An 8005-nucleotide genomic window follows, 5' to 3' on the forward strand; every position below is an offset into this window, starting at 1 on the left:
TTTGTCAATTTTCAGAATAAAAAACAATTAAACATCATTAATGAACTGAATCTTATTTTTTACTGTCTTAAATTTCACTGCAGAAGTGCTTTCCTATATATGTAATTTCTTACTGCAGTATCCTTGAGTGCCTTGCTTACAATGCTGGCTTACAGCCCAGTCCTAAGCTACCGGGCGTGCAGGGCTGCCGCAGCACCCAAAATGGCTGCCGCGGTATCCTAAGCATGCTGGGTAGCCACCAATGGCTCTTCTGGAGAAGGGGATGTTTGCCCCTTCCCCCAGGTAAGGAAAGTAGCCCTACAATGGGGCTATTCAATTCTGCGGCAGCCCTTGGGCTGGTGCAAAATCAAGATTCTCTGTGTTAGGTCACGAGGCCTGACACAGAGCTGAGCTCCACAGATCCTGCCCTCCTCCCACACCACTTCCTCTCCAGTACGCCTCTTTCCTGCCCTCTCCCCACCCTCCCCCACCTCCCCCCACCCAGAACGTCTCCTCCCTGCCTCCCCCCACACCTCCACATACCTCTTCGCTTCCTGGCGGTTCAGGCAACCACAGAGTGGTGGAACACCGACTTTCCACTGGTGCTAAGCGCTTGCAAACATGCTTTATGCTCTTAGTCATGAAGGCATGTGAAGTGGCTGCTTCAAGTGGTAGCATGGGGAAGGCACCAAACTGGCAGGATGAAACCGCTGGTACTTGCCTGCCGCCTCCCCCGGCTGCTGCCCACTTCCCACCCAGCCATTTCAACCGGCATTCTAATCCTCCTTCGCTGAGAGCAAACAGAATGAGGATCAGGATGGTGAGGCTGGAGGAGGAATTAGGGAAGCCAGGGCTCTCCTGATCCAATCATGCCCCTTACAAGAGAGCAATCTGAAAAAACGTAGCAATATCTAAATCAAATATAAATCATCAGTAGAAAAGGTTGGCATAACTTTTTTGTTAAGAACACAAATTCAGATGACTAGCATTTTCAAAATTACCAACGTTGATAAAATCAGCGCTGCAACCCCTCTCTTTGGGTTTTCAGATTACTAATGATTAAATTCTATTTATTTGTTTGAAAAATTTATATCCTGCCTTTCCCATGCCAAAGCAAATGCCCAATATAGGTCATGTGTACTGGGTGGCAATATAGTGACATTGAACCGTAAGAGACAGAATGTGTGGGCTGGGTTTCAGAACAGAATGCTCTGAAAAGTTCTACCCACCCAAGCTGGTGGATCCTTTAAGCACTAGATGTATTATGGGAAGGGAGAGTGAGAGCCACTACAAAATGGCTCTCAAAGGCTTGAGACCCTGGCACAGAATGATTTTTCAGAGATAGGCATACACCTCCTAATTCATCCACACACACCCCACAACCATCCATCCATGCATGCTTAATTTGGATGCACATTGGAAGCATCCGTGTGAATGACACTTGACCTAGTAGAACAAAGGATCAGAAGGACACCACCAGTACCCCATTGGGTTGTACTCATGCATGTTCATTGGTCAAGCCAATCCACTTGACCATGGCTAAAAGAAGGTCCAGTGAGCTGGCTAAAAGAAGGTCCAGTGAGCTGGGTTGGAGGCTCCTAGCTTTGAATTAGCCAATCAGAAGGGTCAAATTTTGATCCTCCAAAACTCCATAAAAGGAACGTGCCAGTTTGAATCTGTGCACATTTTGTTACTTGCAGAGATTACTTACATATTGCTGATTGCCCCTCCAGCCCTCTGGGGGGGGGAGTAATTGCAACTAAGTAAGTTATTTCTAGTTAGGGCTTGTGTTTAGGAAGTTGATCTTCATTTTATTTTCATTTGCCTCTAATTTCAAGTGCCTGTTTCACCTATTTGACATTTGCCAATTTTCCTTTTTTTGTTTTCCCTTTCTTAATAAGCTCATGTTATTTTAACAAGTGGTTTGTGGGTTCCTTTCTGACAAGAGCTGAGCTATTGCCGCTTACTCCCTGGCTGGTTGGTTGGAGCTAACAGGACACAGTGTGGGTGCAGAGATGTAGGGTTAGCCTGGCTAGTTGGCTTCCTGGATCATTCTTCTAACACCTGGTTTCCTTACTGAGAGATCCCTGGTAATGGGAACCCTCTCTCCCAGTTTGGAGATGGGATGAGGAAGGACACCCCCCTTTTGGTCTTTCTGTTCCTGGTGACAGCACAGGAGTAGCCCTTTTCCAGACTGCCCCTACCTGTCCAGGAGGTACCTGAGGATGCATTGGAAGGTCAGAGACACTTGGCACAGCCTCTGACTTTCCCCACACATCACTGTATAGGGCTGTAGCAGCCTCACCAAATCACCACACAGCTACACACAAGCCAACACATACATGCACCTGGCAGCAACCCATCTGGGCACCCGCACAGAGCTTTGCTTCATCTGTCCTGCCATCCTCTATAACCTGCTCAGCTTGGCACTCTGCTTGGTTCAGTCCATGCTTGTGTTTTGAGGGGGGAGGAGTGGAGAAAGAAGTGTGAGGGGCTCTGTGTGGGGCTCTCCATACTTTCTCTTTCACAATATAAGTCCAAGAGGCTGATAGGGTAGGGATCTTCATTCCTGCAGCAGCGCTCCAAACATTCAACACCAAGGTATTGGCTCAGCTTTTATATGGAATCCCCATTTGGATTTCTGCCTTTTGCATTATGGTCGAGAGGATTCAGTCTTTCTTCCTCTATAAAATCTTTGCAGTACCACGATGTGTACTGTATGCTGTCTTACTCCTGGAAGCCCAGCAACTTAAAGTGGAGTCTTTAACCTGGCTGCGCCTTTTCAAACTTTGGCTTAAAATTGGCTCTGCTGCTGCAAAGGACCCTTTATTGAAAAACATTTTAGAAGACTCCTTTTATTCCCCAGGACTGATTTTACTCAGAAAGGAAGTCCAATCTTTGGAACTTCTCTTGGACTTGCTGGGCCTGATGCCATGGACAATAGTCTTTAAGACACTTCGTACCTGGATATGGGACATTGCAAGAAAAACAAGAGCTCCTAGCTGATGCCCAAAAAACCTGTTCCCCACTTCACTTTGGATTACCCCAGGCGGCTGGTTTCAGCAGTAATTATTTAACTTTCTTAACGAATTCGCATGAATGCAGAGTGTTCTCCCTAGGTAGATTTAATGCCCTTCCCTCAAATGAGATGAAAGTTAGGTTTAATACTAAACAATCCAAAGCATGCCGTTGTGGCACAGGTTCCTTGGAGACAGTCCCCCATATCCTATTAAGTTGTATCCAATATTCAGATCTAAGGAGCCATTATTTACTCCCTTTGATAATGCCGCTTAATGGATCTGAAATGGACATTGTCAGACAATTACTAACTGGCAGGAATGAGGCAGTATCAATTAATATGGCTAAATTTCTTTACCATGAATTCTTTATAAGAATTGTTTCTGGAAACTGAGCTTAATCAATGTATGATGTGGATAATTTTCTTGGACCATTATTTTGGTTTCTTTGTACATAGGCCAATAAAGGTTTTGAAAAAAAATTTTTTTTAAAGAGTAGGGATCAGGTTATGACACCAGCAGGCAGGGAGGTGAGCAGACACCTTTCCAGGCACACATGCATTCATAGCCACTTGGCTGGAATCCCCCGCTGTATCCTATATTAATATCAATATTAACATTAATATACTGCTTTTCTGCAAAAGCAGTTTACATAGCAAAATAAATAAATAAATGCTTCCCTGTCCCCATCAAAGAATCGATCACCTCAGGTCCTATCCAACTTTCCATTGTCAATGCAACTGCAATGCAGCCCTAAGGTAAGGGAACAAATGTTCCTTAAGGAGGCCGCACCATCACAGGATGCAGTGCACACCCCTTTTTGGCACAGCTGCATCAGCACTGAAAAGTTGGATAGGATTGGGCCCTCAATCTGCTGAAGATGTGGGTTTTTCAATCTGTCCCTTCTGGCTGATTCCAAAAGCATCGCATTGACACTTTCAATCAAATTTGCTAATTTAATTCCTGTCTCTTGAACAATGAGTGGCATCATCACCATAAGTGAAGAGGTCTGTGTGGTTTGTGACCTTGCAGGTCTGTCTTGATGTTTATCCACTAAAGGCTCTTTCGGAAATCATATTTCTGATAAACACATCAAGATGTGTGTAATGGATGCAAAAGCACTAGCTGTGGTTTTGAACCTGTCAATTTCCAGAACAAACCCATTATTTGCTCTCATTAATAAATGGAACTTATTCTTTTCACTGACCTGAACACTCACTGTATGAAGTGCTTAATTGCAATAACTTTAAGTGAATGAGACTTGTCCCTGCATGACTTAGCTGATATTTGAAACTTGATCCCATGGCCCCAAACTCAAGAATACACACCAAGTTGCTGTCCACACCAAGCTGCGTTCCAATCCTCAGTGTAAATGTAGTGTTATAAGAATGAACCAAATAACATGCAAAACAAAATCAGCATTAGGGCACAATCCTAACCAGCACTTCCCTAATCCTAATCCTAACTTCCCAGCACTGGTATAGCTGAGCCATTGGGGCATTTGCTGCATCCAGAAGTTGGGGGACAGGGTTGAAGTCCTCCTCAAAGGTAAGGCAATGTTTGTTCCCTTACCTCAAAGTTGCATTGCCCTTACCTTGGTGCTGGAAAGTTGTTAGGATTGCGCCCTAGTAGAATTTTGCAGTGGTGAAAACTGTGTTTAACTTTGGAGGCAATCATAGGAGCATAATTCAGTTCAGTGAGATGGGGGTAGGTGGAGAGTAAAAATTTGCTTGACCACATTGTGCCATGCCTGGTCTACAAATGTCTATCAGTTGAACTGCCATTGCTTCCCCCGCACCCATGAATCAAAAAATGTTAGCTCTGTAATGGGGCAACAACATTTTTGAAAGAGTCAGATTCTTTTTCTTTTAAAATAGTATTTATATGTGGTATGCAGCTTACAATGATTTCTTTTAATCATATTTATTCACCTGGTGAAGAAATATTCACCAAGGATGCTTTTTGCCAAAGACTACCATGACTTTATCCAATGATAAAGTCCAGTGATATCCCCCCAATGGTTTTATCCAATGATATCCCCCTTTATCCAATTATAACCCCCCCATCAGCACCATTTCTAGCCTTCCTTGGAGAAATTCTTGCCAGTAAAACTGTTTTAAATGGGTATCTTAGCTATGGCTCCCCTTTCCTGCAGTAACTGCTATTTTCTTTCATATCACACACTTCTCCAGGGGTATCAAAACCATGGCTTGTTGGCCACATCCAGCCCACCAACATATTTTGACAGACCCTCTGAGCCCAGTGGCATTCTAATTATGTGCCACCTCCCTCCCTTTTTCTGCCAGCTGTCACACACCTTCTTTCTCCTGCTGGCTGAAGCAACAGGTGGGCTGGATCTCTATCCTGGTGAGCCCAAGTGAGAGAGAAAGAGACAGCAAGTAGTCACAGCAGCAAATATTTTTCTCCTATTGTGAACATTCTCAGAGCTCTGTACAAAACACAGATATTTTTTCCTACAATTTACCTGCTCTGGCCTATCATAAGAGCAAAACTGAGTGATCTGACCCTGGTGGCTGAAAGTTTAGGGATCTACCTCTACTTCCTCAATGCAGAAAAATCTGCTAGTTTAGCTGAGACTGTGGTGTCCTCTAGTGGCTATACAGCACAACTGTGGCCAAATCCAGTTTCCTGGGAATGAACAAACACACTGGATCTAGAAATTCAGGAATGGTCTTTTCTAACATTACTTTTCCCTACCAGTATGTTTTAATTGAAACACACGTAGGAAACACTTGGAGCAAGTTTGGATATTATTAAAGCAGCACTGCCAATGAAATGCACAATTTGTTCATCGTTCTGCTGGTGCCACCTTGTGTTTGAAGAAAACTAGCATCTCTTACCCTGTGGAGATGCTTGAATTCTCAATAAATAATTACATATCTGACTAAAGGAGGAATTGTACAATTCTCTCTCTCTCTCTCTCTCTCTCTCTCTCTCTCTCTCTCTCTCTGAATACCATCTGTATGTGGACAGGATGCAGAGTGTATAGAGTGCTGGTAGCATTTCTAAAATAGTGAACTGAAGCGAGTTTTAAAAAAATTATGGAAATTGTACATCATAATGTACATCTTAATTTATGGTAGGATGTGATTTTGATACCCAGGTGCCTTGAGCCTCACCAAGGGTCAGTAGAGGCCTGCCAACATTTCATGACATGATTACATGCGTTGAGTCAGATAATGAGTTTGCCTCAGTGGACACAGTTAAACTCACTTGTGTTTTGCTGCCTCTGTTGTGCAATACAGTCATCTCACATAAGAGATGGATGCTGTTGGTTTTTCAGTGTAGTTGTGCTACCTGCTGCAAGTCTTGAGGTTTCTTCTTACAATCTCCCAACAAAATGAGTGACTTGGAGTGGTGCCTTGTGGTTGGGAGAGGACTTAGGTTGGTATCCCGTGTAACTGAAGAAACCTCCATGCCTCTTCATTTGAATTTTAAGAGAGGAAAATCAGGCATCTCTTTTCTCCAGAACAACCATTTGCATTTCATTCCTGTTCTGCAATGACATGGAAATGTACATGCCATGTTATTTTGGCATACTGAAGTATTTCCCAAGTATGGGAACTTTACTGTTTCCCTTACTATGAAAAATGTTTGCTACATACAACAGTGCAAATGAAATCCAGTTTAATGATACTCTGGGGGGAAAAAAAATATGCAAGAGCTCATAGAATCCAGTACATTTTCCAAATAAAGTATCTGTATTTAGACTTGCAACACATTAATCTTGTTTAACACAACATAGCAGTGGTGTCTGGGCAGTGCACAGAAACAAACAAGCAAGATGCTATTACCACTCAAAAATACTGTAACAACTGCTTCTACTGAAGAGTGATAAGTTATATTGTTTCATATTCATACATTACCTTTTATGGACACACACTTTGGAATGAGCACCCACGAGTCCAACTAAGGTCATGCCTTCTTTGTTCATTGCAAAATCAAGTCATCACACGAATGTCATTTGGAATCTATCCTAAAGCGTACAACTGAGCAACACTCATGAGAGATTATAAGAAAGTTTTATCTGAAAGGGCAACAAACAAGCAGCCCCTGTCCCCTACTCTCAGGGGTCACTCCATGTTCAGGCCTTACTCTGTTCACGGAGATACAACAAAATATGCACAAGTCAGCAGAGCATGGAAGTTGTCACATATGGGTGCCGAAAGACTGTGCTTTGCAAAACCACAGAAAGTGAAATGCTCCTAGCACATCCAAGATTTATGCAAATTTCAAAGAATTTTAAAGTGAACAGACTGGAGTCACACATAATCTTGCAATATGGGTTAATGCATATGCAGTGGTATAGCTAGCAGGGTGAGGAGATGGGGTGGTTCACCCCAGGTTCTACCCTTGGGTGGGTGATCAAAATCGCAAAAATCACGGTTGTTAGGAATAATACCATCATGCTACATACTGTTGTTGAATGTGTAATTTACAGCAGAATGCAATGAAACAAAACTAGAGTGAAATAACTCTTGATAGAATGTAGATATGGCCAAAAAACAAAAATACAACTGTCTTATGTAATAAAAAGTAATTTCCTTAACTCAAAATGAACCAATGAGACTGATTATTCGAAGAGCCAATGAGATGTTATTATGACCCAGTAGAGAACCAATAAGGTGTTAGTAAGGTGACACCCTGGGAGGGTAACACAGGGACAGATCCAGTGTATGTGTTTAGGGGGGGAAGGCATGAGCAGTACCTTAATTCCAGAGCCCAGGTCAACCAGATGGGTAGAGGCTTGCGCCTGGACTTGAAACTGAGATCTAACTTCTGGGTGGACCTGAGTTCCTATTCTGAGACTCCCCTCTGGACTGCCCTCTGAAGCCACCTCTTCCAGGAAGGTAGACCTGGGCTCCCACTCAGACTTGAAGCCCAGATCTACCTGCCAGGTAGACCTGGACTCCCATTTCGTGACTGCCCTCTGAAACCTGAAACCAGGTGGGTAGAACCGGGCTCTGGGCCAGGCACAATCTGGATTC

Source organism: Tiliqua scincoides, chromosome 2, assembly GCF_035046505.1.
Source record: "Tiliqua scincoides isolate rTilSci1 chromosome 2, rTilSci1.hap2, whole genome shotgun sequence".
Taxonomy (NCBI): domain Eukaryota; kingdom Metazoa; phylum Chordata; class Lepidosauria; order Squamata; family Scincidae; genus Tiliqua; species Tiliqua scincoides.